The sequence below is a fragment of the Urocampus carinirostris genome, chromosome 10 (genome assembly GCF_059441175.1).
Source record: "Urocampus carinirostris isolate Australia breed hairy pipefish chromosome 10, RoL_Ucar_1.0, whole genome shotgun sequence".
Classification (NCBI taxonomy): domain Eukaryota; kingdom Metazoa; phylum Chordata; class Actinopteri; order Syngnathiformes; family Syngnathidae; genus Urocampus; species Urocampus carinirostris.
Genome location: NC_142358.1, coordinates 42,013,093 through 42,037,701, shown reverse-complemented (window position 1 = coordinate 42,037,701; position 24,609 = coordinate 42,013,093). Strand labels below are relative to the sequence as shown.

The following is a 24,609-nucleotide window of genomic DNA, read 5'->3' as shown; positions in this document are numbered from 1 at the left end:
TCTGTCTGTCTGTCTGTCTGTCTGTCTGTCTGTCTGTCTGTCTGTCTGTCTGTCTGTCTGTCTGTCTGTCTGTCTGTCTGTCTGTCTGTCTGTCTGTCTGTCTGTCTGTCTGTCTGTCTGTCTGTCTGTCTGTCTGTCTGTCTGTCTGTCTGTCTGTCTGTCTGTCTGTCTGTCTGTCTGTCTGTCTGTCTGTCTGTCTGTCTGTCTGTCTGTCTGTCTGTCTGTCTGTCTGTCTGTCTGTCTGTCTGTCTGTCTGTCTGTCTGTCTGTCTGTCTGTCTGTCTGTCTGTCTGTCTGTCTGTCTGTCTGTCTGTCTGTCTGTCTGTCTGTCTGTCTGTCTGTCTGTCTGTCTGTCTGTCTGTCTGTCTGTCTGTCTGTCTGTCTGTCTGTCTGTCTGTCTGTCTGTCTGTCTGTCTGTCTGTCTGTCTGTCTGTCTGTCTGTCTGTCTGTCTGTCTGTCTGTCTGTCTGTCTGTCTGTCTGTCTGTCTGTCTGTCTGTCTGTCTGTCTGTCTGTCTGTCTGTCTGTCTGTCTGTCTGTCTGTCTGTCTGTCTGTCTGTCTGTCTGTCTGTCTGTCTGTCTGTCTGTCTGTCTGTCTGTCTGTCTGTCTGTCTGTCTGTCTGTCTGTCTGTCTGTCTGTCTGTCTGTCTGTCTGTCTGTCTGTCTGTCTGTCTGTCTGTCTGTCTGTCTGTCTGTCTGTCTGTCTGTCTGTCTGTCTGTCTGTCTGTCTGTCTGTCTGTCTGTCTGTCTGTCTGTCTGTCTGTCTGTCTGTCTGTCTGTCTGTCTGTCTGTCTGTCTGTCTGTCTGTCTGTCTGTCTGTCTGTCTGTCTGTCTGTCTGTCTGTCTGTCTGTCTGTCTGTCTGTCTGTCTGTCTGTCTGTCTGTCTGTCTGTCTGTCTGTCTGTCTGTCTGTCTGTCTGTCTGTCTGTCTGTCTGTCTGTCTGTCTGTCTGTCTGTCTGTCTGTCTGTCTGTCTGTCTGTCTGTCTGTCTGTCTGTCTGTCTGTCTGTCTGTCTGTCTGTCTGTCTGTCTGTCTGTCTGTCTGTCTGTCTGTCTGTCTGTCTGTCTGTCTGTCTGTCTGTCTGTCTGTCTGTCTGTCTGTCTGTCTGTCTGTCTGTCTGTCTGTCTGTCTGTCTGTCTGTCTGTCTGTCTGTCTGTCTGTCTGTCTGTCTGTCTGTCTGTCTGTCTGTCTGTCTGTCTGTCTGTCTGTCTGTCTGTCTGTCTGTCTGTCTGTCTGTCTGTCTGTCTGTCTGTCTGTCTGTCTGTCTGTCTGTCTGTCTGTCTGTCTGTCTGTCTGTCTGTCTGTCTGTCTGTCTGTCTGTCTGTCTGTCTGTCTGTCTGTCTGTCTGTCTGTCTGTCTGTCTGTCTGTCTGTCTGTCTGTCTGTCTGTCTGTCTGTCTGTCTGTCTGTCTGTCTGTCTGTCTGTCTGTCTGTCTGTCTGTCTGTCTGTCTGTCTGTCTGTCTGTCTGTCTGTCTGTCTGTCTGTCTGTCTGTCTGTCTGTCTGTCTGTCTGTCTGTCTGTCTGTCTGTCTGTCTGTCTGTCTGTCTGTCTGTCTGTCTGTCTGTCTGTCTGTCTGTCTGTCTGTCTGTCTGTCTGTCTGTCTGTCTGTCTGTCTGTCTGTCTGTCTGTCTGTCTGTCTGTCTGTCTGTCTGTCTGTCTGTCTGTCTGTCTGTCTGTCTGTCTGTCTGTCTGTCTGTCTGTCTGTCTGTCTGTCTGTCTGTCTGTCTGTCTGTCTGTCTGTCTGTCTGTCTGTCTGTCTGTCTGTCTGTCTGTCTGTCTGTCTGTCTGTCTGTCTGTCTGTCTGTCTGTCTGTCTGTCTGTCTGTCTGTCTGTCTGTCTGTCTGTCTGTCTGTCTGTCTGTCTGTCTGTCTGTCTGTCTGTCTGTCTGTCTGTCTGTCTGTCTGTCTGTCTGTCTGTCTGTCTGTCTGTCTGTCTGTCTGTCTGTCTGTCTGTCTGTCTGTCTGTCTGTCTGTCTGTCTGTCTGTCTGTCTGTCTGTCTGTCTGTCTGTCTGTCTGTCTGTCTGTCTGTCTGTCTGTCTGTCTGTCTGTCTGTCTGTCTGTCTGTCTGTCTGTCTGTCTGTCTGTCTGTCTGTCTGTCTGTCTGTCTGTCTGTCTGTCTGTCTGTCTGTCTGTCTGTCTGTCTGTCTGTCTGTCTGTCTGTCTGTCTGTCTGTCTGTCTGTCTGTCTGTCTGTCTGTCTGTCTGTCTGTCTGTCTGTCTGTCTGTCTGTCTGTCTGTCTGTCTGTCTGTCTGTCTGTCTGTCTGTCTGTCTGTCTGTCTGTCTGTCTGTCTGTCTGTCTGTCTGTCTGTCTGTCTGTCTGTCTGTCTGTCTGTCTGTCTGTCTGTCTGTCTGTCTGTCTGTCTGTCTGTCTGTCTGTCTGTCTGTCTGTCTGTCTGTCTGTCTGTCTGTCTGTCTGTCTGTCTGTCTGTCTGTCTGTCTGTCTGTCTGTCTGTCTGTCTGTCTGTCTGTCTGTCTGTCTGTCTGTCTGTCTGTCTGTCTGTCTGTCTGTCTGTCTGTCTGTCTGTCTGTCTGTCTGTCTGTCTGTCTGTCTGTCTGTCTGTCTGTCTGTCTGTCTGTCTGTCTGTCTGTCTGTCTGTCATAGTTTCCCTGACCTGGAATCGAACCCAGGGCCACAGTAGTAAGAGTGCTGGATCCTAACCACTAGACCACCAGGGACTGTACTAGAAAAAAGTTGACTGTCGTCAAATCCATTCTAGAACAAGTAACCTCTTTCAATGCTTTCTCCAATTCCTCAATAAGAATTTTGTGTCTTTCCGTCTATAATAATATCCCTGACCGGGAATCGAACCCGGGCCACAGCAGTGAAAGTGCTGGATCCTAACCACTAGACCACCAGGGACTGTACTAGAAAAAAGTTGACTGTCGTCAAATCCATTCTAGAACAAGTAACCTCTTTCAATGCTTTCTCCAATTCCTCAATAAGAATTTTGTGTCTTTCCGTCTATAATAATATCCCTGACCGGGAATCGAACCCGGGCCACAGCAGTGAAAGTGCTGGATCCTAGCCACTAGACCACCACGGACTGTACTAGAAAAAAGTTGACTGTCGTCAAATCCATTCGAGAACAAGAAACCTCTTTCAATGCTCTTTCCATTTCCTCAAGAAGAATTGTCTGTCTTTGCATTTATAATAGTTTCCCTGACCGGGAATCGAACCCGGGCCACAGCAGTGAAAGTGCTGGATCCTAGCCACTAGACCACCAGGGACTGTACTAGAAAAAAGTTGACTGTCGTCAAATCCATTCTAGAAAAGGAACTTCTTTCAATGCTCTTTCCAATTCCTCAAGAAGAATTGTCTGTCTTTCCGTCTATAATAGTTTCCCTGACCGGGAATCGAACTCGGGCCACAGCAGTGAAAGTGCTGGATCCTAGCCACTAGACCACCAGGGACTTTACTAGAAAAAGTTGACTGTCGGAAAATCCATTCTAGAAAAAGGAACCTCTTTCAATGTTCTTTCCAATTCCTCAAGAGGAGTTGTCTATCTGTCTGTCTGTAATAGTTTCCCTGACCGGGAATCGAACCCAGGCCACAGCAGTGAGAGTGCTGGATCCTAGCCACTAGACCATCAGGGACTGTACAGGACAAAAGTTGACTGTCGGAAAATCCATTCTAGAAAAAGGAACCTCTTTCAATGTTCATTCCAATTCCTCAAGAGGAATTTTCTATCTGCGTGTAATAGTTTCCCTGACCGGGAATCGAACCCGGGCCACAGCAGTGAAAGTGCTGGATCCTAGCCACTAGACCACCAAGGACTTTACTAGAAAAAAGTTGACTGTCGTCAAATCCATTCTAGAAAAGGAACCTCTTTCAAGGCTTTCTCCAATTCCTCAATAAGAATTTTCTGTCTTTCCGTCTATTATAATATCCCTGAACGGGAATCGAACCCGGGCCACAGCAGTGAAAGTGCTGGATCCTAGCCACTAGACCATCAGGGACTGTCCAGTACACAAGTTGACTGTTGGAAAATCCATTCTAGAAAAAGGAACCTCTCTCAATGTTCTTTCCAATTCCTCAAGAGGAATTGTCTATCAGTCTGCAATAGTTTCCCTGACCGGGAATCGAACCCGGGCCACAGCAGTGAGAGTGCTGGATCCTAGCCACTAGACCATCAGTGACTGTACAGGGAAAAAGTTGACTGTCTGAAAATCCATTCTAGAAAAAGGAACCTCTTTCAATGTTCTTTCCAATTCCTCAAGAGGAATTGTCTATCCGTCTGTCTGTAATAGCTCCCCTGACCGGGAATCGAACCCGGGCCACAGCAGTGAGAGTGCTGGATCCTAGCCACTAGACCATCAGGGACTGTACAAGATAACAGTTGACTGTCGTCAAATCCATTCTAGAAAAAGGAACCTCTTTCAATGTTCTTTCCAATTCCTCAAGAAGAATTGTCTGTCTTTGCGTTTATAATAGTTTCCCTGACCGGGAATCGAACCCGGGCCACAGCAGTGAAAGTGCTGGATCCTAGCCACTAGACCATCAGGGACTGTACAGTACAAAAGTTGACTGTTGGAAAATCCATTCTAGAAAAAGGAACCTCTTTCAATGTTCTTTCCAATTCCTCAAGAGGAATTGTCTATCAGTCTGTAATAGTTTCCCTGACCGGGAATCAAACCCGGGCCACAGCAGTGAGAGTGCTGGATCCTAGCCACTAGACCATCAGGGACTGTACAGGGAAAAGTTGACCGTCGGAAAATCCATTCTAGAAAAAGGAACCTCTTTCAATGTTCTTTCCAATTCCTCAAGAGGAATTGTCTATCTGTCTGTCTGTAATAGTTTCCCTGACCGGGAAACGAACCCGGGCCATAGCAGTGAGAGTGCTGGATCCTAGCCACTAGACCATCAGGGACAGTGCATACAAAAAATTGACTGTCACCAAATCCATTCTAGAAAAAGGAACCTCTTTCAATATTCTTTCCAATTCCTCAAGAGGAATTGTCTATCTGTCTGTAATAGCTTCCCTGACCGGGAATCGAACCCGGGCCACAGCAGTGAGAGTGCTGGATCCTATCCACTAGACCATCAGCGACTGATCAAGAAAATAGTTGACTGTCGACAAATCCCTTCTAGAAAAAGGAACCTCTTTCAATGCTCTTTCCAATTCCTCAAGAAGAATTATCTGTCTTTCCGTCCATAATATTTTCCCTGACCGAGAATCGAACCCGGGCCACAGCAGTGAAAGTGCTGGATCCTAGCCACTAGACCATGAGGGACAGTCCATGTAGAAAATTGACTGTCACCAAATCCATTCTAGAACAAGAAACCTCTTTCACTGCTCTTTCCAATTCAGAAGCCGGGTCAGCAGACGTGAACAGGATCAAAACCAATTGTAGCCGGAGACAGACGGGAGCAAAAAACAGGACATAAGGCTTGCCTAGTATTCACTGAGGTTCGCAGACGGACTGACAACAGGGGATTGACAGGACCGGGTTCAAATAGTGATAGGGAGCCAATCAGAACCCGCGGCGGGTGGCAAAGCACTGATTTCACCATTTTGGGTTTAACCGTCAAATACACAAACTAAATTTTCCCGACCTAGAGAACTTTTCACAAAAAAACCTTCAAAATTCTCCTCACAAAAGACCTCACGTTAAATTAAAGCTTTGAGTTCTTCCTCTCTCCTTACGATTTGTTTTGACCGACCTTGTTTTTCTCGCTTCTTTTTATCCGTCACAAGTGATAAATACATAGGATGTTTTTTTCTCTCATCACATCCATCACCCTAGGCAGAAAGTATGGTTGGAAAATGTGTGTGTCATTCTCAAGGATGTTTCCTTGTAAGGAATGAAGAATTTAAGACCAATTTATTAGACGACCTACTCGATCTCTAGTATGGCGATGCGATGATGTCTCAAAAGACACACACATATTCATAGTAACCAGTCTTTGTCGTTAAAAGCTCTCAAAAAAAAAAAAAATCCAAATATATTGTGATAACATCCATCCTTCCATCCATTATCTGCACCGCTTATCCTCAATAGGGTCGCGGGGGTGCTGGAGCCCATCCCAGCTATCTTCAGGCCAGTGGTTGCCAGCCAAATGCAAGGGGACACAGGGACAGACAATGTTTGCTCGCTCATTCACACATAAGGACAACTTGGACCGGTCAAGTAACCTCATCTCTCATTAGCTGTACCGCTTATTGTTATTAGGGTCGCGGGGGGGGGGAGCCCATCCCAGCCATCTTTGGGCAGTGGGAAGGGGACACCCTGAACTGGTTGCCAGCCAATCGCAGGACACACGGGGACAGACAACTCAGTCGCTCAGTCACACCTAGGGACAATTTGGACCGGCCAATTCACCTAAAATGCATATCTTTGGAATGTGGGAGGAAACCCGAGTGCCCGGAGGAAACCCAGGCAAGCACGGGGAGAACATACAAACTCCGCACAGTAAGGCCGGTAACTGGATTTGAACCCACGCAAGAGGTTCCCACGACCTCAGAACTGTGCCGCACACGCTCTAACCACTGCGCCCCCCAATTAACCTGACATGCATTTTTTTTCATGATTGCCGATTAAGCGCAGTCCGGACAGCTGATTGGCTGTCACTCTCTTTTTAAACCCCCGGCTTCCAAGAGGAAGCCGTCTGATCGTTACGCGAACTGTTGCCTTCAGCTCAGTAAGCCTTTTCGTCCGACTCTGTTTTTTCCCTGCTTTTTTTCTACCTGATCTTTTTTGCTGACTTGTTTATGGACCTGATTATGCCCCGTTCTGCCTGCCTGTTACCTGACCTGTTTTGCCCCGTTACCTGCCTGAGCCCTGCTACTGACCTCGCTTACGAACCGGACACCGCCTTTGATCTCCAGCCCCGGCTAACGACTCGCTATTCCCGCCTGTCTCTGATCCTCCTCGCTCGACACGGAAGTGCCACTTCCGCATCGCTCTCTTCTTTTGTCCGTCAGCCATCGGATCGTGGAAGCAAGCCCTATTATCCCTCTTTTTCAATAAAAACTGAGAAAACGAGCGCTATCGGGTCCTGTGTCCGTTTCTGGTTTGTGACAATTTTGGAACGTGGGAGGAAACCGGAGTGCCCGGAGGAAACCCACGCAAGCAAGGGGAAAACATGCAAACTCCACACAGGAGGTTCGATTTCTAAACCTCAGAACTGTGCCGCACACTCTAACCACTGCGCCGCTTCCGATCAAGACAGTAAAAATAATTCACCTAAAGTGTTTTCCTGATGTCATGATCTAAAAACGTATGTTGTGCTCCAAAATGGCGAGAAGGGTTTTGAAAAGAATAAGTTTGGCTCTTTCCAATGTTCTCTGTAACTTTCCAGGGGTCTGAGCGTTCACACAAAGTCGGTGAGCAGCGCTTGAAACAACAGTGAGCAACGGCAATCCCATGTGTGGCAACTAAATCAATATCAAACATGTCCAAAGCTTGACATTTTGCTGAGTTTCCGGCAATGCAAAATGATTTTTCTCTTTTGAATGAATTGACTTATGTACGGTTGATAAGGTTGCAGGCCTACAAATGTCATTTGTTTTTACAATTCTTTCACAAGATATCTATTTTTTCTATTTCCTGATATATTTTGTCGCATAATATTAACATTTTGGGGGGGCTTATTGAGTCGGTTGCACGATACAGAACTGTACTTAATCACATTTTTTAGTGGAAGTACAATGTTGCCAACAAGATTCACTTGATATATTTGGAAATGATTTGAACGCAACACAAACTTTTTCTTCTTTTTTCCGTGTTTTTTTTTCTACTTTTTTTTAAATTCCTTTAAAAAAAATCTCATTGTGTTTATTATTTCCGAGCTGTTACTTTTTTTTTCTTCTTCTCTATTTACTTTTTTCCTACATTTCTTTCTCTTCTTTTTTTCTGGCTTTTTTTTCTAAATTGTTCCTTCTTTTTTTCTCTTCCTTTTGTTTATTTTTTTCTCAGCTTTTCACTTTTTCATTTTGGTATTTTTTTTCTTTTTTGTTCTATTCCCCCCTTCCTTTAAGTCATTTTGTGCATAATTTTACATAATATTTGGTCATGTTGGGATTAAAGAAGCAAAAACAACGCGAAGAGCCGTTTAGGACCGAAAGAGCCGGTTCCTTTGAGTGAGCCGAGCCGAAGAAGCCGGTTCCCTGACAAACTCTAACTTTACTCAACTTCGACTCGACTTCAAAATACCGCATTTAGGACACAACGTCAGGGGAACCCGTGTATTTGTACCTACATGCGCTGTAACTTTGACTTAAGTCGCTTCTTAATGAGTCATTTTGAGCCCTGATTTTTGTGCGCTGGCTAGATTTTCTTGTGCGCTGAGAATGTGCGAGCAGCTTAGAGGGAACACTGGCTCTTTCATTCAATTGGTCAATTAATTGTTTGTTGGAATAATGTACTCTCATCTCATCTCTCATTAGCTGCACCGCTTTATCCTCAGTAGGGTCGCGGGGGTGCTGGAGCCCATCCCAGCAATCATCGGGCAGTGGGCAGGGGACACCCTGAACTGGTTGCCAGCCAATCGCAGGGCAAATAATGTATTTAGCACTCATATTTGCTACATATATCACAAACGCAATTTTTTGTGAGTGTGCCTTATAGTGCGAAACATACGGTTAATATTGTGTAACCATTCTATTAATCATCACTTATCTGAATCCTTATTTTTTAATATTGCTTTGCCTTGGGGTGTTTTTTCTTTTTTTTTCCTTTCTTTTTTTTTTTTTTTTTTTGCATCCAAACGTGCAAACGGAATAAATAGCAAAAATCCATCCCCCTACGCATCTCGTGCTCCCATGGCTACTCGCTCCATCGGGAGTCTTTTATTATTTATTTCCACTCTTTTGTCCAGCTGTGCTCCGTAGAATAACAGATACATCTGGGTTATTTTTTTTGCTTCTCAAGAAATATTCAGAGGGAATGAACTGTATTTAAACGGCATAGTTGTGTCAGAGTCCCTTAACCCTCTCATTACCATGGGGGCGCCGGCGCCCCCGTTTGACAAGCACTATTTGAATGACTGTAAATATCCTTTGCCTCTACATGTGTAAATTATCTCTTTTATCTTTTTTAATTGTTTTTTTTTTTAATCCTTACAGTTAAATGTGAAACTGGAGTGCCACGTCCAAATTTCGTTGTCACAATATGTTCAACCATTTTGTAACAATGATAATTTGAACAGGGCAGCACGGCGGAGCAGTGGTTAGCGCTTGTGCGGCACAGTTCATGTCATGGGAACCTGTCGTGGGTTCAAATCCAGCTCCAGACTTCCTGTGCGGAGTTTGTATGTTCTCCCCAAAGACATGCATTTCAGGTGAATTGGCAGGTCCAAATTGTCCCTAGGTGTGACTGAGCGAGTGAGTTGTCTGTCCCCGAGTGCTCTGCGATTGGCTGGCAACCAGTTCGGGGTGTCCCCTGCCCACTGCCTGGAGATGGCTGGGATGGGCTCCAGCCCCCCCCCCGCGACCCTAATGAGGATGAGGGGTACGGCTAATGAGATGAGATGAGATGAGATAATTGAACAGAAGTGAGAGTGTTGGATCTTAGCCACTAGACCACTAGGGACTGTGCTTTTAAAAAATGTCACGATCGCCAAAATCCATTCTAGAACAAGAAACCTCTATCAATGCTCTTTCCAATTCCTCAAGAAGAATTGTCTGTCTGTTATGGGTTCCCTGACCGGGAATCGAACCCGGGCCACAGCAGTGAGAGTGCTGGATCCTAGCCACTAGACCATCAGAGACTGTGCAACTAAAAGAAGTTGACTGTTGCCAAATCCATTCTATAAGAAGAAACCTCTTTCAATGCTCTTTCCAATTCCTCAAGCGGAATAATATATATTATATTCTATTTTGTATAAAAAAGCAATGAAATCGAATTCAAGTCGTTCTCCAAAACACCAGTCTCTTCCCACAATCATATCTCACATGTGGCAACGGACTAATCACAGGCAGTAAATGACACAACGGGGCTTAGTAAGTAATGCATTTTGTGAAGTATTTTTCAATATTTTAAACCAATACAAATACAATATTTGAATACTTTTAACATTATTTGATGAGTTTTGATTGTAAAAGGACCAACTAATTAAAGTACTCATAGGTAACATATGATGTGATCTCTGTCTCGCGGATTTGCCTCACCATCAGGGTTGGGTAGGGTTACTTTAACTTGATTACTTTCAATGACTTTTGAATTACTCCAATACCAAATATGCTAATAATAGACAAATTAAACTAAATATGAATAAAATGATGACTCACAACACGTGGTAAGCTATCTCTCCTGGCTTTGATCTCTCTTTCTTTCCAACATCATTTTTGCCGTTCCATGTATTCCGTTACTCCCCAAGCCTGCACAAAATTTAGTAATCTTATTCATATGTAGTTTCTTTTGTCTTTTATTAGCATATTTGGTATTGGAGTCATCCGAAAGTCATTGAAAGTAATCAAGTTAAAGTAACCCTACCCATCCCTGCTCACCATCTTCAACATGGGCTCATAAGGCTTGTACATATTTACAACAGTTTATATTTCCACTTTATTTATGTCTTAAATGTGTTCATGTTCAGTTCCAGTCACTTCTTTAGAATCCTGCCTTCTTCGGCCCTTCTGTCAAATTTCTTGAACCCAATGTGGCCCACGGATAGTTTGCCCACCCCTATCCTCGGGCGATAATTCAATAGTGCAAGACCTTTCCCAACCTTTTTGACTTAGGTGGCATACAATTTGGTTGGATGTGTTAGTGCGTGTAAGGCAAAGCTCTGAGGTCATGAGATCGAACGTTCCTGTGTGGAGTTTGCATGTTCCCCACGTGCTTGCGTGGGTTTCCTCCGGGCACTCCGGTTTCCTACCACATTCCCAAAAACATGCATGTAAGTTTAAGGTTTATGGAAGTAACTTGTATTGTTTTGTAATAACTTTTCATAAAATAATATGCTCTATAAAGATAAATAAACTTGAGTGCAACTTACTTTTGGAAGATGCGCTTCAAGAGGTTCTGCTCCTATTTAAGCCCAGTGCTCCCAGTCACCCTTTGTCAGTCCGTCAACGAACCTTTGCACATGCAAGACGTGTGTTTTGACTCCGTCCGGTATCCTGTTTTGTATCCTGTCCGGTATCGATCCCGTCCATCTCGTCCTGTTTGATATTGGACTCCAGTGTCTGGTATCGATCCTGTCGGTCTTGTCCTGTCTGATACATTGCTACAATCTCCAGTATTGGGTATTGTTCCCATCTATCTCGTCCTGTTTGATGTCGGACTCTAGTCCCCAGTGTCTGGTATCGATCCCGTCTATCTCGTCCTGTTTGATATTGGACTCCAGTGTCTGGTATCAATCCTGTCTGTCTTGTCCTGTCTGATACATTGCTACAATCTCCAGTATTGGGTATTGTTCCCATCTATCTCGGCCTGTTTGATATCGGACTCTAGTCCCCGGTGTCTGGTATCGATCCCGTCTATCTCTTCCTGTTTGATATTGGACTCCAGTGTCTGGTATTGATCCCGTCAATCTCGTCTTGTTTGATATTGGTCTCCAGTGTCTGGTATCGATCCTGTCGGTCTCGTCCTGTATGATACTTTGCTACAATCTCCAGTATTGGGTATTGTTCCCGTCTATCTCGTCCTGTTTGATATCAGACTCTAATCCCCAGTGTCTGGTATCAATCCCGTCCATCGCTTCCTGTTTGATATCGGCCTCCCGTCTCCAGTGTCTGGTATCGATCCCGTCTGTCTCGTCCTGTCTGATACCTTGCTACAATCTCCAGTATTGGGTATCGTTCCCGTCTGTCTCGTCCTATTTGATATCGGACTCTAGTGCCCAGTGTCTGGTATCGATCCCGTCAATCTTGTCCTGATTGATATCGGACTCCAGTTCCCAGTGTCTAGTATCGGTCCCGTTTGTCACGTCCTGTCTGATACCTTATTACAATCTCCAGTATCCAGTATCGATACCGCCTGTCTAATCCTGTCCGATAACTTTCTCCGGTATCCTGTTTGTGTATCCTGTCCGGTATCGATCCTGTCAATCTCGTCATGTTTGATATTGGTCTCCAGTGTCTGGTATTGATCCTATCTGTCTTTTCCTGTCTGATACCTTGCTACAATCTCCAGTATTGGGTATCGTTCCCATCTATCTCGGCCTGTTTGATATCGGACTCTAGTCCCCGGTGTCTGGTATCGATCCCGTCTATCTCGTCCTGTTTGATATCGGACTCCAGTCTCCAGTGTCTGGTATCCATCCCATCTGTCTCGTCCTGTCTGATACCATGCTACAATCTCCAGTATCGGGTATCGTTCCCGTCTTTCTCGTCCTTTTGGACTTCAGACTCCAGTCTTCAGTGTCTGATATTGATCCCGTCTGTCTCGTCTTGTCTGGTACTTTGCTACAATCTCCAGTAACGGGTATCGTTCCCATCTATTTCGTCCAGTTTGATAGTGGACTCCAGTGTCTGGTATCGATCCCGTCTATCTCGTCCTGTCTAATACCTTACTACAATCTCCGGTATCTGGCATCGATCCCGCCTGTCTCATCATGTCCGATATATTTCACCAGTCTCCAGTTTCTGGTATCGATTCCGTCTGTCTCGTCCTGTCTGATATCTGTCTCCAGTCTTCTGTATCTGATATGGATCCTGTCTAACCCGTCCTGTCCGGTATTGATCCTGTCCGTCCAGTATCTGCTCTTGTAGCTGGTATTATGTCTGGTATCGACCCCGCCAGTCTGGTGTCTGCTCATGTATCTGGTATCGATCCTGTCTGTCCCGTCCTTTCCGGTGTCTGCTCGTGTATCTGGTGTCGATCTCGTCAGCCTCTGGCTTCCTGTTGCTCCACGCCGGACTTCTGCCTTACTTCTTCTGCCCAGCGATCGCCGAATCACTGGCGTTTGTGTTAATGCGCATGACTTGTGTGAGAAACGTTACGCATCTGGGTCCTCCTCCTGTTCTGGTACTGACAGTCCTTATTTTAGAATTACATTAAGGAGTGTTCGATTTTTAAAACACACTGTTATGAAAGTACAATTATAAATGGAAAACTATATATATTTAAATAAATATATTTATATAAATGCATTTTTTTCTATTGTACTACAATCAATAAAATAAAATAAACATGCACGCATTCGAGTTGTAATTCGCCTCTGCAGCTGTCCTCTGAAGATCATCTGGACCCAGAATGCTTCATTGCGTGGAGATTACCCACATCTGTGTTCTCCACAGGAAGTGGAAAGAGAATCTCAGAAAACTAAAGCCTTTCTTTGGTTTTGGAGTTAAGAAGAAGAACAAAAAGACATATAACAGGGTTAACACTGCATGCATATGAAGTAGCAGAGGTGGGTAGAGTAGCCAAAGAATAGAATAGAATAGGATAGAATAGAATAGAATAGAATATACCTGTATTATCACTGTTACAAAATGGTTTGAACATATTGTGACAACGAAATTGGACATGGCACTCCAGGTTCACATTTACAGTGAGGATAGAAGAAAACCAAGAAGATACAGGAACAAAGAAGATGTTTGTATTGTCCTTGTTGCAGTTTTGTTTTTCTCCGGAGGGGGTTGTATGAGGGGGGTGAGGGACAGACAGAGATGGCCGGATCCAGGTAGGTGGGGGGAGTGGGTAAGCTCTGTACGCATGTTTGATGTTACTGTACACACGGTCCAGTGTTTTCGCACAGTCCACGTATTGAATGAATTTGGGAAGTACAGTCCTTAAGCATGTCTGATTAAAGTCGCCGGCGACGATAAAAGCTCCGTCGGGGTATGCAAGCTGCTGTTTATTGATAGCAGCGAGCAGATGATTTAGCGCTATGCTTACGTTAGCATCCGGTGGAACGTAAACAGCAATCACAATGACCACAGTTAGCTCTCTCGGTACATAGAAGGGTCTAGACGATACTGCTAGAAAATCTATAGAATCTATAGAAAATCTATAGCAGCGAGCAGGAGATTTAGCGCTATGCTAACGTTGGCATCCGGTGGAACGTAAACAGCAATCACAATGACCACAGTTAGCTCTCTCGGTAGATAGAAGGGTCTACATGATACTGCTAGAAACTCGAATATCGAGTGAGCAGTGTGTGTCAATGATTCGGCTGTTATTGCAGCGCATAGTCCCCCACCCCTGTTTTTACCGGAGTCTCCGTCTCTGTCATGTCAGTGTAGCGTGTGTCCTGCTAGTTGGACTGCGGAATCGGGGAAGCCAAGACTCTGTGGCAAGAAAATACTGCAATACCGGACGAAGCTGTTGGTGGACGATGGATCTGGCATTGGTCAGGAACAATACTATGGATTCAAGTAGAATTAAAGCATAGTCATCCAAATAATGATTTGAGTAAAAGTAAAAACGTACTTGGTGAAAAAAACTCTCAAGTACTGAGAAACTAGCAACGTCTTATATATTGATTTTTCTTTTTAAATAACCATTCAACCGGATCATCAAATCTTCAAATCCATCAAATAAAACATAGTTAAGTGAAGTCAAGTCATGTTGATTTGTGACACCCATAATCACAAAAAGTCTCACAGGGTTCTAGAGACTAGGAACTATTCTTACACCATCCCCTGATCTACAACCTAGAGGAGGGCAGGGACTAGACAGACGGGATCAATGTCAGACACTGGAGACTGGAGTCCGCTATCAAACAGGACGAGATAGACGGGAACGATACCCGATACTGGAGATTGTAGCAAAGAATCATACAGGACGAGACAGACGTGATCAATATCAGACACTGGGGACTGGAGTCTGAAATCAAACAGAACGAGATAGACAGGACAGAAAAAAACGGGTCAGTAGCCGGAGAGACAGCAGAGCAAAAACATGGTCGGGGTCGGAAACGGTTCGTAAACCAGAATAGGAGAGAAAACATGGTCGGGGACAAAACAGGTTGAACGCCGGGACGGGAGAGTAGACGTGGTCAGGATCAAAAACAGGTGGAACAGAAGGGGAGCCAAAAAACAGGACAGGTGGGAGTCAGGGTCGAAAAAGGCTTGCCTAGTGTTAACTGAGGTTCACAGATGGACTGACATATAGTGACGGACAGGACTGGGTGCAAGTACTGTACGGGAACCAATCAAAGGACACATATATTTCATGCTGTCTTCTGGAAAGCACTTCAAACTGTCACTAAAAATACAAATATGTCTCCTATAAATCCTTCCTTACGCATAAGACAACTGAAGGTGTAATTACACCGGGTTAATAGTATCAATCGTTTACCCAAAGACACTAACCCGTTGAGTACTTAACCTGTTTGAAGCCAATTTAAGAGGCCCTTTAAAAGATTAAAAGCTTAGTCCCTCTGGCATGCAACAAAAGACTTCCCGATTTAAAAGGAACCTATGTGTATCGGAGATTAGCGATTAGCATTGCTAACAGTTGTATTTATGTTGGTAGGCGCTATGTGCTTTCGGCTGAGTCCTCCCACTCGCTTCTCACTCATTTATGTGCCCGTATCATTATCCATGGGTTTAAAGAAAGCAGGAGGGTGAAAACGTGCAGCCCGTGGGCTGGATCAGGTGCCCCAACAGATTGAAACAAGCCAGCGAGACGACGCCGAGATAAGAGCAGGAGGAAAATGAGTTGTGTTTTTAGTTATGGCCATTTGATGTTGCAGAAGACAGGCGCCGCTCACAAAACCATTTGAATTGCTCCTGTTTGCTCTCGTGTTTCGTTTCTGTCTCTTTTACTTTCTTTCTTTTTCTCTCTCTCTATTTCTTCTCTCTATCTATCACTCTTTTTTCTCTCTCTCTTTTTGTTTCTCTTGATTCTCTCTTTCTCAATGTGGCTCTGTCATGATTACTGATGTGAATCACCTGTGCCCGCTCCTTTGGCGCCAAATGCCTCGGACTCTGATTGGCTCCCTGTCCCTATTCGTACCCCGTCCTTTCTGTCACTTGTTGTCAGTCCGTCTGCGAACCTCAGTTTACTCTAGGCAAGCCCTTTTCGACCCTGACTCTCACCTGTTTTTTCTCCCGTCTGTTCCCTGGCTTCGACCCCTTTTTTGATCCTGGCCACGTCTACTCTCCTCTTCTGGCTTTCGACACGTTTCCGACCTCGACTACGTTTTTGCTCCCCCGTCCTGGCTACTGACCTGTTTTTCTGTTCCCGACACCGCCATTGCTCGCCACGGAAGTCCCACTCCCATGTTCAGCGATCACCGAATCGTGGGTGCAACCATTTCCTTTTTCCAATATAACTAAGCTTGTCACAGAAACATCGAGTTCAGTCTGAAACAAGATACAGGGATAATATATATAGCCAGAGTAGCTCACCGAAGTCGTTGTGTTCATAATAATGTGCAGCCGTGGTCCTCTTATATCCGTGAGTTTAGTAAAACCAGGAGAATAAAATATTTACAAAGACAGAATAGTAAAAAATGCTTTCTGTATGCCGTCAACCACGTGTTATACACATGCATCTTTTTCGGCCAATTGCAGGCTTTGTTTTGCCGTTCAAGCCAATGCCAGCCTGTAAATGATAAAAAGGATCCGCCCCTTGACCTCCGAATAACTTTAGCCAATAGTGATCGATTCAAATGATGATTGACACATTGGTTAGCCAATGAAACGCCGGTAAAGAAATCCCAGCATACAGCGCGGACTACTTGGCGTTCGGGGGAAAATCTAGTCGGCGTTAGTTAGTTGCAAGACTTTGCGAATTAATATTGATCCATAAATAAGGCGCACTGTATTATAAGGCGCATGGTCAGCTTTTGAAAAAAATAAAGGCTTTTAGGTGCGCCTTATAGTGCAGAAAATACGGTATATTCTATTTTATTCTATTCTATAATGGATGGATGGATGGATGGCTGGCCCCAGAGCTCAAATGAATTTGCCACCACTAAAATAAAGGATACTAAAAAATGTGGTTGCACAAAAAAGACATGTTGCGAAGCTAAGCCACTTTCCCTTTAAGAGATAAACTTCAATCGTGTTTGCCAAGCCGTGGAACAGTAAATACCAAACGGGCGTGGGTGGTACTCTACCATACCATGTGATACGGAAATGTACGTGTAATCTTAGAAAAACATAAAAACTTGCCAACGGATTAAGAAGATACATTTAACATTGTGACATGTATACAGAAATATCATTTAAAGAGGGAGAATGAATCACTTGAATATCCCCGGTCACCGTCATTTTTCGACATTTGATATTTCGCTTTTTTCAGACAAGAGTAAAGACTCCGAGCGTGACACATAATTTAATAACGTTCCCTTTGATTGGCTGGGGACCAGTCCGGAATCTATTTTTTGTTGTTTTCAAACGTCATGAGAGACGGATGTGTCAACAAAACCAAGAATGTGCCAGTAAATCGAGTATCCTAATCCGCTTTCGCTGCTTTTTGGTACAAAACAATCATCATCGGGACACCTTGAATCCGAAAATGACTTGCCAGTTCCCACAACCGGATGCCAAACTGGAACGAACCAGGAACGGAGACGGGACCCAATTGCGTTTGTTTTACCCCGTTTTATTTAGAAGGAGGAAAGGACTTGCACCCACGATCCGGGGATGTTATGGTTGCCATGGCGCCCAATTGGTCCCTGCCGTGTGGCGCCAGGTTCTGTCACGGTTGCCACAGTGCCCAATCGGCCCCGCCCACGGACACCAGCGGAAACGTGTTGACAGTTTGCTGACGGACTACTTAAACACAGTCTTGCGAGTCGCCTGGTGTCAGAGCATCTGCGGAACTCCTGCTAGACTCTGTGTCATGTGCCAAGTCCTGTGAATTTGCCTGTGTTTGATCCTGTTTGATTTTCGGCCTGATCTGTTTGATTTTGAACACTCTTTAGTTCCGATTTCAATCCACCTCCATGACCATCGATCCCCGGATCGACTGTACGCGCATTCCATCTCTCCCTTATAAACTGTGAGTACGTTACGCGATTGGGTTCTCATTCCTGTTTCCTGTCCTGGTTCGTGACAGGCGATTGTCAGTCACGGGTAGCAGATCGCTGGGAACGCGGAAGTGGCACTTCGTGTCTAGCAAAGGCAGTGTCAGGAGCGAGGAAAAACAGGTCGATGGCCGGGTCCGAGGAGCAAAATCATAAAAGGGTTCAGAAAAAGGTCAGCAACAGGAATCAGTAAGAAAACCTACTCTCAAAATAAACGTGCTCCTATTAGAACCCAGGTCCCATTTATATGGTTGATTATCACGCACAAGTGTGCACAGCTCAGTAGCCTAGATGGTAAGGCGCCCGCTTTGAGACTGGGAGGTCGGTGGTTCGCGCCCCGGCCGAGTCATTCCTAAGACTTAAAAAGTGGTCGGCGGCGCCCTCTGTTGGCTGCGGCTGCATCGGCTCGCTACAACGGGTCAGGTGCAATCGACATTTTAACCAGCTCAGTAGCCTAGATGGTAAGGCGCCCGCTTTGAGACTGGGAGGTCGGTGGTTCGCGCCCCGGCCGAGTCATTCCTAAGACTTAAAAAGTGGTCGGCGGCGCCCTCTGTTGGCTGCGGCTGCATCGGCTCGCTACAACGGGTCAGGTGCAATCGACATTTCGTTCTGTGTACATTGTTACACAGAATGACAATACAAGGAAATTAATTACCAGCTCAGTAGCCTAGATGGTAAGGCGCCCGCTTTGAGACTGGGAGGTCGGTGATTCGCGCCCCGGCCGAGTCATTCCTAAGACTTAAAAAGTGGTCGGCGGCGCCCTCTGTTGGCTGCGGCTGCATCGGCTCGCTACAACGGGTCAGGTGTAATCGACATTTCGTTCTGTGTACATTGTTACACAGAATGACAATACAAGGAAATTATTATTATTATACAATCATGGATTAACTTCTGTAGAGAAGTCAAACATTTATACTCTTTCACAATGTCTAAAAATTGGTCAATGTAAAACACACAGTTGCAATGTTTTAAGTGCTGTAAACTAGTCGTCTTCAAATGGTCCCTTTGGAAATGACATATCTTGAGAAAAATGTGTAAAATGTTTAGTTCCTCAGACTGTCATCACATTTAACCTGGGACCTGGTAAGGCTTCAAGCTATTGTCCCAGCTGTTTTCAATTTCAGTAATCTTTTTCTGGGTAAGAAACAGTTTTGCTGCTATTAATGTTCTCAAGAATTGGTCGTTTATACCCGGGTACTTCACATGGAATTTCTAACTGGCAAAGATCTCTGTGAGTCCTCTCACGGGTCAATTTAACCAAAGATTGGGGTCCCCAGTCTCAATTCTTTTCAACCTCATCCATTGTCTTGGTTGCCTGTGTTAGGTCCAAAGAACAGTTGCAACCAATTTTTACATGGAATTTCTAACTGGCAAAGATCTCTGAAAGTTTTTAGTCCAGCATTTATTTTCTTCCTTATATTTAATCCTATCCTGTCCTTTAGTAAGGAAAAGAGAGTTTTGAAGCTGCTATAAGTTTTGGGGGGGCTCGGGTTGAATTTGGGGGTAAGCACCCACCAAAACTGTCTGGTTACACCCGTGGCTGACTCCATTAAAAAGAAATAAAAAATACATAAAGTCATAGACTGATGACCTCTTTCTTGAGTGCTAGCCACGCTAATGACGGCCCTCCATGTTGGGGCCTTTGCTGCACTTCCCTCCCACTCCAAACCTCTTCAATGTCCAACTGCTGGAGTTTAATCACCATTTATGAAGATAAGAGTCCTCGACTTCCCAGTAGGACCGATGATCTTCTCACAGAAGTTGATCCGTCAAGTGTCCTGGTTTTGTGAGGTCAACAGTCTTGTTTTCATGTGGATCCCACCTCAGTCCAGTCTGGGCCCCAGGACTGCTCCATTAAGTGGTGGACATTTGGATGACACTTCTTTTTTTGCGCCTTAGCCAAAACAATAAAACGTTTTATTCCGATTTCGAAATTTCGGTTCATTTGGCAATTTGCGTACTCGGCATCCAATCAGAACCCTGCATTGAATAACTTCCTGCTTCCGGAATTTCCCGAGCGTTACAAGGCCGTACATTTGCATATCATTTTCCAAAGAAGACATACAGAGAACACAAACAAAATGGAGAAGTGGTTAGGAATTGTTAAGTTGTGTTCTTTGCTTCTGTTGAGGAATAAATATGCTTAAAAGCTGAATCACAATATCCTGCTTTTCTTCTCACACATGAGGAAACTGCACACTCTGACATATCCTTACCAGGAATCAAGCCAAAACCTCAGCCCCAGAAGAAAGATTCAAAAGAAGCTAACAAAATTGATGACGCTGCAAAACGTAAACGTACATTAAAGCATGGTGGAAAGAGGAGTTCACGTGGCTTGTAGCAAACATTGCATGAATGGAGATGGGTCAATACAGGTACATACTGATAGCAGATGGAAAACAGCGATGTCATATACATGCAATGAATGTTATAAGTAGATGTATCATAAACTTAATTTTAAAGTTTTGTTGTGTTATTTATTTTGATGATCAATCCTTAAGACTTTGCAACAATTGGTCTTTTGCGATGAGTCGTCTTAGTGTTGTGAAAAATGGGTCTGGTGTCCAGTAACTTAGTTGCTTAGGAATCAAGCCAAAACCTCAGCCCCAGAAGAAAGATTCAAAAGAAGCTAACAACATTTGTGATGCTACAAAACGTAAACGTACATTAAAAGCATCGTGGAAAGAGGAGTTCACGTGGCTTGTAGCAAACATTGCATGGATGAAGATGAGTAAATACAGGTATATACTGATGGCTGATGGAAAACAGCCATGTCATATACATGCAATGAATGTTATAAGTAGATTTATCATAAACTTAATTTTAAAGTTTTGTTGTGTTATATATTCTGATGATCAATCAACTATATGGCTGGGCAGGCAACTTTTCAGAGTTGTCTGTCCTGGTGTCCGCTAACTTTTTCACACGAGTTTCAGACACTGCTTTGCCCAGAAAACACTGAGATGTTCATGGTCGTGATTTGTTCTCAAACACTGCTCTGAACCTTGACAAACGTAATATCACCCGAAGTGACTCGGTCAAAAATCCAGGAGTAATATTTGATCGTAATCGGTTGTTTCAGTCTGCGATTCGCTGGCAACCAGTTCAGGGTGTCCCCTGCCCACTGCCCGATGATTGCTGGGATGGGCTCCAGCACTCCCGCGACCCTACTGTGGATAAGCGGTGCAGCTAATGAGATGAGATGAGGTTGTTTCAGTTACGTGTATCTTATATATCAAGAATAGCTTTCTTTCACCTTGGTAACAATGGCCAAGATTCGCCCGACGCTGTCATGTTCTTAAGGATTGTCAGAAACTGAATACAAAACCCAAGCATCACAATCCTGCTTATTCTTCTTACTGTTTCAGTCAATGAAGCACAGGCACAAAACAATGAACAAAGAAATCAAATTTCATCTTGCAGCAAAGTAAATCAGCAAGTATGTCACGGCACTGTCTTGAGAGTCTCTCCTTTGCTGTGCCATCTCCTTCTCGCCCTGCCCTGGAACACAATACATCAGAGTGTGACTTGAATTTTCGGCTTAAGGGCACCAAAAGTGTCCAATGAATTCCAAGTACTCGTGCAACAAGCTACAAAGATCTCCTCACAAACTTTCTTGAAGAATCCTTGACTTCACAAGCAGCAAGAAATGCGGGAAGCTTTCAGGAATGCTCATGAAGCGCTCTGTGGGCAGGAAATAATAATAATATAATAATAATTTCCTTTGTATTGTCATTCTTTGTAACAATGTACACAGAACAAAATGTCTATACACCTGACCCGTTGTAGCGAGCCGATGCAGCCGCAGCCAACAGAGGGCGCCACCATTTTACCAATGTTATAAGTCTTAGGTATGACTCGGCCGAGGCAATGCAGACGTTTATCAATGAAGTGTATAGCCCTTTAATCACAAAGAGTCTCAAAGGGCTGCATAGACCACATACTATTGCAAACATACAGACAACTATGACACAATCCCCTGATCCAAAACCTATATGAGGGCAAGGAAAAACTCAAAAACCTCAACATGAGGAAAATGAACAAACCTTGGGAAGGGACAGTCTCAAAGGGCTGCACAGACCACAGACTATTGCAAATTACAGACTATTATGATACTATCCCTTGATGTAAAACCTACATGAGGGCAAGGAACAAAAACAAAAACCTCAACATGAGGCAAATGAAGAAACTTTGACAAGGGACAGTCTCAAAGGGTTGCACAGACCACAGATTATTCCAAGCCACAGATTGTTATGACACCATCCCCTGATCTAAAACCTACATGAGGGCAAGGGAAAACTCAAAAACCTCAACATGAGGAAAATGAAGAAACTTTGAGAAGGGACAGTCTTAAAGGGCTGCACAGACCACAGACTATTGCAAACTACAGACTATTATGACACCATCCCCTCATCTAAAACCTACATGAGGGCAAATAATAAACATATTATCAACTTGAAAGGACAGATCAGAGAGACAGAGACAGATTCCTCCATCGGAAGATATAGAATAGAATAGAATATACCTTTATTGTCATTGTTACAAAATGAGTCAACATATTGTGACAACAAAATTGGGCATGACACTCCAGTTTCACACATTCACAGTGAGGTAAAAAAAACAGGAAGATAAAGGAACAGAGAAGATAAGGTTATAAAACAAGGATGATAAGGTTATAGTTATCATTTATACAATATTTACACAAGAAATGTCGGCATGTAGGATGCTACATACAGTTTGGTATTGTAAGGGTTTGTGCAATATGCATTCGGTGCAAAAATAGTAATCTTAGTGCAAAAAAATAGTCAACATTGTGGAATATAGTTGAGTGCTATCTGCGTAGCAATGGAAACTGATATTATACTTGCGAATAATATCACTTCATGGAAGCATGTCAATTATGAAAAAAAGGGGGCCAAGTACTGAACCCTGCGGAACACCACAGGTAACACTAAAGGGCTCAGATGTGGCAGTGGCTCACGAGGTAGAGAGCTCGTCTTGGGATCAAGAGATCGCAGGTTCGATTCCTCCGTGTTACATGTCGAAGTGGCCTTGGGTAAGACACTGAACTCCTAATACCCCCATTAAGCAGGTTAGCGCCTTACATGGCTACACGGCCACTATTGGGAAATGTGAAGCACACTGTAAAGCGCTTTGGGAAGTCTTGACTTGAAAAGCGCTATATAAATGCAAATCATTTTATTTCATTTCAGATGTCATTTCACCATATTTAACACTGTGCGTCTTATCTAAGAGGTAGGATCTGAACCATAAGAGGACGGTTCCTGAGAGACCAATCCATTTTTTCCAACCGTTCTAGTAAGATATTGTGGTCCACAGTGTCAAAGGCAGCACAAAGGTCCAGCAGCAACAAGAGTGATGAAGCGCCAGAGTCAATTGCCAGTAGATCAGTGGTTACCTTAATCAGGGCTGTCTCAGTAGAGTGGTTAGCCCTGAATCCCGATTGCATTGATTCAAAAATATTCTTCTCGGATATAAAATCATTCAGCTGCTGTGCCACAACTTTTTCAAGGACTTTAGGAAGAAACGGTAGGTTTGACACAGGTCTATAATTACATAAGCTTTCTAGATCAAGGTTGGGTCATTTCAGTGTAGGTTTAATAACAGCAGACTTAAAATCCGCTGGAACTACACCTGAGGAGAGTGATATGTTTATAATATTTAGAACCGAAGGTCCAAGGACCCCAAAAATACCTTTAATCAGCGAACCTGGAAGCGGGTCGAACAGGCAAGTAGTCGGTTCGGCTGTATTCTCAGTGCTTCCATTGGATAAATACTATGTCATTACCTAACTATATCAGGGTTGGGAAGGGTTATTTTAACTTGATTACTTTCAATTCCTTTTGGATTACTCCAATACCAAATATGCTAATAAAAGACAAAATACACTAAATATGAATAAAATGACTCAATTTTGTGCAGTCTTGGAGAGTAACGGAATACATGGAACGGCAAAAATGATGTTGGCAAGCTGGATTGATTTTCATTTTGTTTCTGTCGCATTTTATGTTCGTTTTGCCGGAGATGAAAGAGTTCAAAGCCAGGAGAGAAAGCTTACCAAGTGTTGTGAGTCATCATTTTATTCATATTTAGTTTATTTTGTCTTTTATTAGCATATTTGTTATTGGAGTAATCCAAAAGTCATTGAAAGTAATTAGGTTAAAGTAACCCTACTCAACCCTGACTATGATTGAAGGGAATATAATGGCTCCCTGTCAGTATTTCAACTTTGCCCCGTCAGTCCCCTTTTGTCGGTCCGTCTGCGAATCTGTTTGTACACGGTAAGCCCTTTTTCGCCTGTCCTGTTTTTTGCTCTCCCGAATTACGACCTGCTTTGATCTCGACCACGTCTGCTCTCCCATCCCGAATTACGACCTGTTTTGATTCCGACCACGTCTGTTCTTCCGCCCCGAATAACGATTCATTTTTTTATTCCGATCATGTTTTTGCTCTTCCCGTTTTTTTCAGTTCCCGACACTGCCATCGCTACTCCCTGCGACCAGCGATCCACCGGATCGTGTGTGCAATCCTTTCCCTTCCTCCCAATAAAACTGTGAGAAACGTTACGCGAGTGGGTCCTGTCTCTGTTCTGGTCCTGACAGTTCAGGTGTAAAACTGCTTTTAGAAAACCAGTTAACACATTAAAATGTGAAATAATAAATGTGAATAAATGTGTTGCGTTTAGAATATATCTTCTGTCATTTGTGACGTGAATACTGTATG

The 24,609-nt window shown here is 44.1% G+C and overlaps 5 non-coding genes across 5 annotated transcripts; all 5 read right to left on the bottom strand.

The window, feature by feature from the left end:
- Positions 1-2,784: 2,784 nt before the first annotated feature.
- Positions 2,785-2,856, bottom strand: trnae-uuc (transfer RNA glutamic acid (anticodon UUC)). Its single transcript has one exon. It is a non-coding gene; the product is annotated as a tRNA-Glu (tRNA).
- Positions 2,857-3,152: 296 nt separating this feature from the next.
- Positions 3,153-3,224, bottom strand: trnae-uuc (transfer RNA glutamic acid (anticodon UUC)). Its single transcript has one exon. It is a non-coding gene; the product is annotated as a tRNA-Glu (tRNA).
- A 294-nt stretch (positions 3,225-3,518) lies between these two features.
- Positions 3,519-3,590, bottom strand: trnae-cuc (transfer RNA glutamic acid (anticodon CUC)). Its single transcript has one exon. It is a non-coding gene; the product is annotated as a tRNA-Glu (tRNA).
- A 108-nt stretch (positions 3,591-3,698) lies between these two features.
- On the bottom strand, positions 3,699-3,770 carry trnae-uuc (transfer RNA glutamic acid (anticodon UUC)). The gene has a single exon. It is a non-coding gene; the product is annotated as a tRNA-Glu (tRNA).
- Positions 3,771-4,429: 659 nt separating this feature from the next.
- trnae-uuc (transfer RNA glutamic acid (anticodon UUC)) lies at positions 4,430-4,501 on the bottom strand. Its single transcript has one exon. It is a non-coding gene; the product is annotated as a tRNA-Glu (tRNA).
- Positions 4,502-24,609: the final 20,108 nt, after the last annotated feature.